The sequence below is a fragment of the Aplidium turbinatum genome, chromosome 2 (assembly GCF_918807975.1).
Source record: "Aplidium turbinatum chromosome 2, kaAplTurb1.1, whole genome shotgun sequence".
Taxonomy (NCBI): domain Eukaryota; kingdom Metazoa; phylum Chordata; class Ascidiacea; order Aplousobranchia; family Polyclinidae; genus Aplidium; species Aplidium turbinatum.
The window spans coordinates 18,035,788-18,044,763 of NC_137473.1; positions in this window are offsets into that span (position 1 = coordinate 18,035,788).

The following is an 8,976-nucleotide window of genomic DNA, read 5'->3' on the forward strand; positions in this document are numbered from 1 at the left end:
ATCAATGTCATACTTTTCACTAAGCAGATATGCAAAATTGTTAAATCACTCAGTTTTGATGATCACTGTCTGTTTCACAAAAACAATCTGTCTTTTGCTTGAGTAAACGTTTTTTTCTTTTAGATAAGTCACATATCTGTACACACCTTTCCACAGTGATTGTCTACTAAAGTGGTGCTCCTTCCACAACACTTGCTCGAGATGTTTGTGGTGACGTACTTGTAGCCTATTTAATATGATTGCGTTATGCTAACTGCAAGCTATCAGACAAAATCTAAGACAATGTAAAACATTCACCAAAACGCATTTGTCAAGAAAAACTAGAATATACTATATAGAAAATAGCTTGCAGTTAGCATAACGCAATCATATTAAATAGGCTACAAGTACGTCACCACAAACATCTCGAGCAAGTGTTGTGGAAGGAGCACCACTTTAGTAGACAATCACTGTGGAAAGGTGTGTACAGATATGTGACTTATCTAAAAGAAAAAAACGTTTACTCAAGCAAAAGACAGATTGTTTTTGTGAAACAGACAGTGATCATCAAAACTGAGTGACTTAACAATTTTGCATATCTGCTTAGTGAAAAGTATGACATTGATATGCATTTTTTTTTCTTGTTTTTAGGTTCAAACACAATTTTATGATATTTTGTACATGTCTTAAAAATTTGTTTGAAGTTATTTTGAAAATGTTACACAAAATTAAAGCTTTACCTTTGGATTAATATCTGTGAAAAAAACATACGAGTGGTCGTAAAATACCATGGATATGTAAAAACAGAAAGACTAGTTGGTAAACTTATTAAGTTTTGATCCAATAAGATCAGAGAAAGACCAAAGAAGAGGTGTTTGGAAGTGAAGATAAAGAGGATGAATCTACTGTATGGAAGTAAAAACCAGTACAAAGTGTACTGTATACGCCAGTATTACATAGACTAACCACAAACCAGTGTATCCTAAGTGAGATATAAAGATGAAGCACCAGGAACATGTGACCAAAATATAGTTCAAGAGAAACCAAACAATAAGTTTAGATGTAGGAGCAAGATAAAAGAGTTAAATGAAACATGGAAATCTTCACTAAAATATAGAAACTATTAAAATATAGGTCTTCACAGGCAATCTATTTGAGATGAGGATAAACATAAAAGCGGAAAATTGTTCAAATAACATATTTTTAAGAATTAAACATCACATAACACATGACAAAAGAAAGTCTGAGGAACGGATTCAATGGTGAAAAGACAATAGAAATAGTTGCGGGTAACGATAAACAAATCTTCACTTAATGGTTCTGTTGAATAAATTGGTGTCATTGGTTTGTAGTTGTTACAAGAAATCATCAGGCGCAAATGGTATGGTACTATGTAACCAAGAGTGTTCAAGTAATTTTCTTATGTTTAAACGTAAGTTGATGGTAAACAGACCGGTTAAGTCGATTACAGACCAAACAATTATTGAAATCTACGAACACAAAGTTTTCTGAGGTTGTGAAACAAAATTATTGTAATTGGTTTGGTTCGTGGTTGACATATGTGGGTCATTTAATAAAGCATTATAATGTGTTTTTAAGCATATTTTCGTCAAAATTGGTTTAGATATGTTCAAAAGCTACCATGAAAGTATCATCTTTTTGTTTAGATCTTACAAAACACTTAAAGTTACACAAAAGACGGAGATATTTACAAAAAAAAATTACCAAACAATAACACAGTGAAATGAAAAAAAACGTACCTTTACGTGATGTAAATAAATGAACATTTACCAAAAACTAAAAAAAAAAAACTTAATTGCCACAAAATAAATTTGAAACGCTGCTGTGCTCGATTTAAAATAAACCGCTAATTTCATATAAATCGTGTTTAGTCTTGTCAAAGAATAATGGGTTTATGTCGATTCTAACAGAATGGATGGTGTTATATGGTTGGAAATAATAATTTTGGTATTGTTGTATAAAAACAAGTAAAATGTGATTGTTATATGTGCTTAACTTTGGTTCAGTTTCAAAATTGACATGTTGTATGCACAAGTTTATTGCAAATCACGAAGGTTATACCATTCTAAGTTGAGTTTCTTCATTTTTATCCGCCATTGTTATTATAAGTAAACTCGTGATAAGTAGATTGTAGCTAGAACACACGTAAAAACCTAATAAGTTGTTGTAAAAGTATTGCCAAAACCTGAATGCTTGCCAGAAAATAGTCAAATAGATCAAAGGTAAAGATATTTTCTTTCCATTGATGTTGGACTCTGAGCAAAGGAAAGGGGACTTATTGTAAATATTTAGATTTTTATGCTTTTATGTGAGAAAGTGAATCTTGTGTTATAAACTTATAAGCTACCAACCCTTGAATGGTAAATTTACGTCAATGCTACAAAAATGTTACCCTTCAAAGCATTTAATCAAAACAATGCAACTTCGTGACTTCCTCTGTTTCTTACACAATCTGGTTCTGGAGTTTGCAAGATGCAACGCATATGTAGCCTACCAAAGATGTTTTTTTAATAAAACAGCTTTAAAACTGATTTATGCAATACAACCTACCACGATTTAAAAATGTTGTGTTGTTATTTCAAAACAGTAAATTATAGGTAATCATTATCTTTACAGATGAATTGTGCTGATGGAATAGGAAGAATATACAAAAGTAATCATTCTATTTGAATAAGAACCTTCTGATGATACGTTTAGGTGAAACAGGCTGTCAAGGGTTTAGATAGTAATAACTATATTTGATTTAATTCGCTCTGCGTTGCTTTTTTGCTTGGTATTGAGCACTTTTTGTAGTATTAATATCTTTCATTGTTTTAAGTAATCTCTGAATGGCTAAGAATGAATGTGAAATTAAATTGCAGCAGGTAGAAACTATAAATCACTTTAAGTATTATGCTTCATAAAACTACAAGTATAAAAATTTTAGCATCTACAAAGTAAACCATGCGTGTGTTTAACAAAAATAACAGGGGTTGAAAATGTGAAAAAAAATTAATTCACACTAATTCTTTTTACAAATGTAAGCGTGGGATCGATCACACATCCAACAGCTCAACAATAAAACTTTCAGAACAGAATGGAGGTGAAACCTTAAGTAAACGATGTTGGCGTTTAAAAGTCTCATGTGACACATTCAAAGTGTTTTATTATTTTTAGATAAAGATTATAAAAACAATTTAGGGGTTTGCAAATCATAAGTGTGCTTTAAGTTGTTGGAAATACCTCATCTTGATTTTTTATGCAAAAACGTTACAAACTGAATTGTGTAGCATAAAAAAATAAACAAATGAATAAACAAGCAGATGTATTATCCTTGAGAGAAATAAAAGAATTATTTCAACAAACTGTAAACTGAAAGTTTTTGCTCTAAAATTATTGATAAAAAAAAATATTTTAAGAAATTGAAAATGTTAGTTCTGTTACTTGCAAAAATGAAAAATAATTTTAATAAATCACAAAGCTTTCATTGTAAAAACCAGCAACAACTGAAAATATTTTTTAACAAACTACAAACTTTTAAGTTGTATGATTGACAAATTAGAACAAAAAAATAAACTGAGAAGGTGCAAACTCTTAAGTTCCATAATTTACAACTGAAAAAATAGTTTTAACAAACAACAAACTGATAAGTTTCATAACTTACAAACTGAAGATAAAAAAATAGTTCAACAAATTGTAATCTGAAAGTTTATCTCTGAAAAACATGCACATGCAAAATTATTTTAAGTCACAAACTTAAATTTTCTTTTACAAACTTAAAAATATTTTCAGCAAATTACAATTTTATTTTTACAAGCTTAAGAAACTACAACAAAATAGCACAAGTTTCTGTTGCATAATTTGTAATGTTAAAATCTGTGTTCGGAGATTTGTTTGTGTGTTCATCAGGTGTCATTGCTTGTTGCAAAATTTGTGCTCGTATTCTGCGAGAGTTTGTATTTTTTCATGCTTGTCTTAAGTTTAGGTAACAACTTGTGATGTAGTTTGCATTAGATTTGTTGATTTTTTTCTAGTTGTCAGAATGTAGAAGTATATGTTGTAACAAATTGTTCTACAGCAGTTAATTAGGGTGTTCTCATTGCATAAAGGGAATGATGATTGTTTAGCTGGTATTAGCATCATCTAAAATAAAAATGTAAAATGTATTCGTGCAAACAAACAATAACAAACTTAGAGTAACGTTGTTTTGAAAAATCCATTATTCTTATAAGCTTTAAATGACATCATACCAACAGATTTAATTTCCAGTTAAGTTATATTTATCAAAATTACTATCAATGATTACCTAAAACCACTGTTTCAATGATCCTTAACAAACAAATGCTTAGCTAAATTATGAACCTGACAAGCTACACAGATCTAAACTGAACAATATATTATTCTTATAAGCTTTAAATGACATCATACAACCAAAATTTAATTTCCAGGTAAGTTATATTTGAGTCATTCCATTATAATTCAACAACTTTTGAAGAAATTTTACACCACCGCCTCTTGGATTTTCTTTATTTTTACATATTTGGTACATATTTTAGAATAATATTCGAAACTAATATAAACCGAAACGAAGATGGAAAGCAACGACCCCTTAAAGGTTCTGAATTTCAGGTTGGCGATAAGGTTCGCATCAACAAGGTGAAGCAACTGTTTGAGAAAGGTTATATGCCTAACTTTACTGAAGAAATATTTTACCGTTTCAAAGGGTTCACTGGAAGCCCTACTCTTTACAAACTAAAAGACCACGACAACGAAGAACTCCAAGGTCGTTTTTATCCTCAAGAACTTCAAAAATTCACAAAGAATGATGATGAGTATCTATTTGATGCTATTGACGAAAACGAGGAAGGAATGAACAAGAACAAGTGAATTGGTTAGGTTATCCGCCTGAATTCAACACTTGGATCAACGAAAAAGATTAAATTGCTGTGTAACTCTGTTTACAACTTCTTCGCTTGTGCAGTCCAATAAAACAAACTGTTTATAATTTGTGTGTGGTATATTTCGATAATACAGAAAACAACACCGACGGTATAATATTTATTTACACGATTTATTAACGCTCCAAAATTCAGAAGAACACCTTTTTTATATTGTTTTTTATTATATCAATAAACAAAAGAAACAAGACAGTGTAGTTTCAATCATATTTTATTGACAAATCGTACAAAACAATCACAGAATAGAATCTAATTTAATACGTTTTTGAGGTCGAAAAGTGTTTGGTGATTGATCCTTTAGGACTTTCAAATATTTGAGGATTTCTTGCAATTGGTGTTGGTCTTCTGGAGTTGGTAAGGGATACGCTTCATGATAAACCTTCACATTCACTTTACCATCGATAATATAAGAGAGATAGGCAGCTGGCGCGTAAACTTTCCCACTGGTAAAATTCAAATCAATTTGTTGAGGTAGGAGCTCCTCTTTCACACGCTGGATATGCTGGCTATGATAAGAATTTGAATCTTCTTCTTTGCTCCAGTATAAAATTTGTAAGATATTTTTTGTGGAAGGGAAAGCAAAAAACGGTTGTTTCACAATTAGCTTTTTCGCAACTTTGCAAAGTTGTTCAGGATGAAACGCTTTTCTTCCGACGCGAACAGATAATGAAGCTCGTCTTAAGTGAGGATTAAATCCAATTTTATGCTTCACATTGAAAGTCCTGGCGATGTCAACAACTTTTGCTGTAGCACGTTTAAGTTTTGATTCTTTAGCTAAGCCTTGTTCAGCCCCATAGAATGGTTTATAATCATACGGTTGTGGCACATAGATTGGTGAGATTTGTTTCTCCATGTTTTCCAAACTATCACATAAAAACTTCCTGGTTTAAATAAACCGTTACTTGCCCTCTCAAGTCGGTATTCTTCATACAATCAAAGCTTCTTTTTGCAACTTCCTGATTCAAATCAACCGTTATGCATATGAGTTACCTTTGATATAGCGTCATCAGCCGAAATATATGTGATCACAATGCGCAGGAAGTTCAAATGTCCAATGTGTGAGGACTTCAAAAATATGCCCGCTCAAATAGGCAGAAAAATGTGCTCACAATATTGTCCTATTGCTGGTTAATACCGAGGGTTAATACATTTAAGGGTTGAGACATACTTAAGAGACTACTATCGTGAGAATCTTTATCTTTAGATTGTGAAGGCTTTTTTATAACTTTAATCATCATCATTTTAGTAAAGTTTAAATAAACAATCTAAAATAATAATTGATGCAAGGTTTATAGCAGCAGGTCTTATCTGATATTGAAACAAGTTAAAAATAAGCTCACGAATGTTCGCATCTTGGTCATTAGGCCTGCAACAAACACACAGTAGTGGATATTTAATTCACTTACTTTCGCTTTCGTAGGTTAGTTTCAAGTGTTGCAACCAGGGCCGGATTAAGGCGGAGACTGACGGGGCTGCAGCCCCAGGGCCACCAAAAATAGGCCCACCGATAACAACTTAGCCTACTAAGAGCAACTGACATGCTTATTATTATCAGGATCGAAAGAATAAAGGACGAAATTCATAGAATGAATGTTAACTGTGTAAACCAGTGGTTCTTAACCAGGGTTTTAAAATTTCGAAGAAAAGGGTAGAGTATGAAGTGGCTGCATCATTTTATTGAAGAAATTTCTAGAAAGAAGAGAAGAAAAATATGCTTGGATAGCGAAGGTGGATCTGAAGACACATCACTTGATCCATCGAGCAGATTCAAAGTAGACTCATATTTGCCAATCATTGACAAAATTATTTTGTGTATAAAATCCCGAATTGCAGCATACGATCGTCTTCAAATAAGATTTTCGTTTTGTTTGTTTGTTTGTTTATCTTTATCCTGCATTGCGGGAAAGCGGACTTGAGCGCTATGCATCGGTGTACGCCTTCCGACATACACCTGACCCACGCTGCAGCCGACGGCAATGTCTGTTTCCGGTTGTCTACTTTACTTATGACTTAAATTTGGTACTACCCATTACTCGAAATCGATCACTAGGTAGAGGCAATTATCGTTAAGTTTCTTGCCCAGAGAAACAACAGCAAGTGCGGGTGGCTGTAGTCGAACATGCCGGCTCTCGACTGCGAGCCCAACGCGCTAACCACTCGGCTACGGCTGCCGAGTGGTTAGGCGGCTGCCACGGCTGCCGTTTCTGGCGGAATTAAACACCATGTCTAACTGTAAAATTGAAGAGAGTGCTAAAACGTTGCTTCACTATTATCTGGAATCTAGATGATCTAGATTCTAGAAAAATCACTGCCTGAAGAGATGATTTATTTTTCTGCACTGTTAAAACAACACCACTTTAACAGCGAATGCAGCAAAGAAACTCAAATGCATCAATGGAAATGAGTTTATCTATGAATTTCCAAACGTATCTGTTCTACTAAGAATGTATCTTTGTCTGATGATTTCTAATTGTTCAGGCGAGCGTTCATTTTCAGTGCTTAAAAGAGTAAAGAATCAATTGCGTTCATCCATTGGCCAAGAAATGTTGCATTCCTTAGCTCTACTCTGCATTGAAAACGAAATTTTGGTAAAATAGACACCGATGATGTTATCAACAGCTTTGCTTTGTCTAAATCCAGAAAACATGTCATTTGAATGTGTTTAATAAGTAAATAGCCTACCGCACTTCGAGTATGATTTTTGTTATTTCAGTTTAATTGTGATTGGTACAATGAGGGGAATGAAATATAGGCTTCAGATTACCATATAGCCCCAGGTCCATCCAGGCCCGGATTTAGGGGGGGGCAGAGGGGGCAGTTGCCCCGGGCCCCCCGACTTTTGAAGGGCCCCCTATGTGGAAAAAAATGTGATTTTGTTTTATTTTTTCCTTTTGGCCTTTAAAGTTTCTGCAAAATACTGTGCAGTGCTGGACTGATGCTACCGAAGACGTAGAGGTGGTTTTTCGCGCCGTAGGCTTGAAAAAATTTTTTGCACGGGGGCCCCCCGATCTAAAAGTGCCCCGGGCCCCCCATCAGCTAAATCCGGCCCTGGGTCCATCAAAACCTTAATTCGGCCCTGGTTGCAACGTCAACACGTTTTAAAAGGGGGTTTGTGATTTCTTTAAATCCGAACCCACTACGTTATTGATTTTTATCGCAAGTTAATAAAAAATTGCTCGGCACTTGTCAGGTTGTCATCTTCAGAAACGATAAATTTGATTTTGTGTCATTCATTAATGGCCACAGCAAATTAATTTACACTATTTTTGAATTAAAACGTTTTACTGTACAATTTAATACACATGCAATATCAGATTGTTGTATTTTAATTTTTTTTTCTACTGTAACTAACACAGGAGCAGGCTAAGGTTGACATTTCCTTTGTTATATTGATCAGTAAATGCTTTTTGTCATCCGATAAGTTTAAAATTGAGCTTGCTCATCGGATGATTAATCAAGAACATCACAAGTTTCGAAAACTGCCAATACTTCATTTGAAGGTTGATTACTTGTGTCAAATCAATCAAAAGATTCCTTTGTCAACTACAGAGTAAAAATCGAAGTTTTTTTATCAACTGCAAATTGATTTTTATTCATTTTAGCAATATTCAAACTCGTGCTGAAGAAGAGTGAGGACTGAAAAGTGTTACTCAGTGTTTTTAAGCAGCAAGTTTTTGGATATGAGGCATCTTGTTGGAAAGCTTATCGAAAATAACTTTTATTAAAGTTTACTAAATCGAGGTGTCATAGAAAAGAAAGTTTCTGCTGTGGGTAGGAAAATGCTTTTCGTGGTGTTCTTTGTAGAATTTACATGAAATACCATTTGAAGTGTCCATTCTATAAACTGCAGTAGCATCATGTGGCAGAGCAGAACCCCTTTCAAAAGTTTGCAAATCGATGAAGGGTTTTGAATTGTATCCTGGTGGGTGTTTGTGAAATGTGTTTATAGGGTAGGCTATACTGTATTGTCAGTTTTGCTGTACGAGTAGGCTAATGGCCTAGTCGCCTTTCTTGCGGTGCAGCTAATTAAGACAACAAT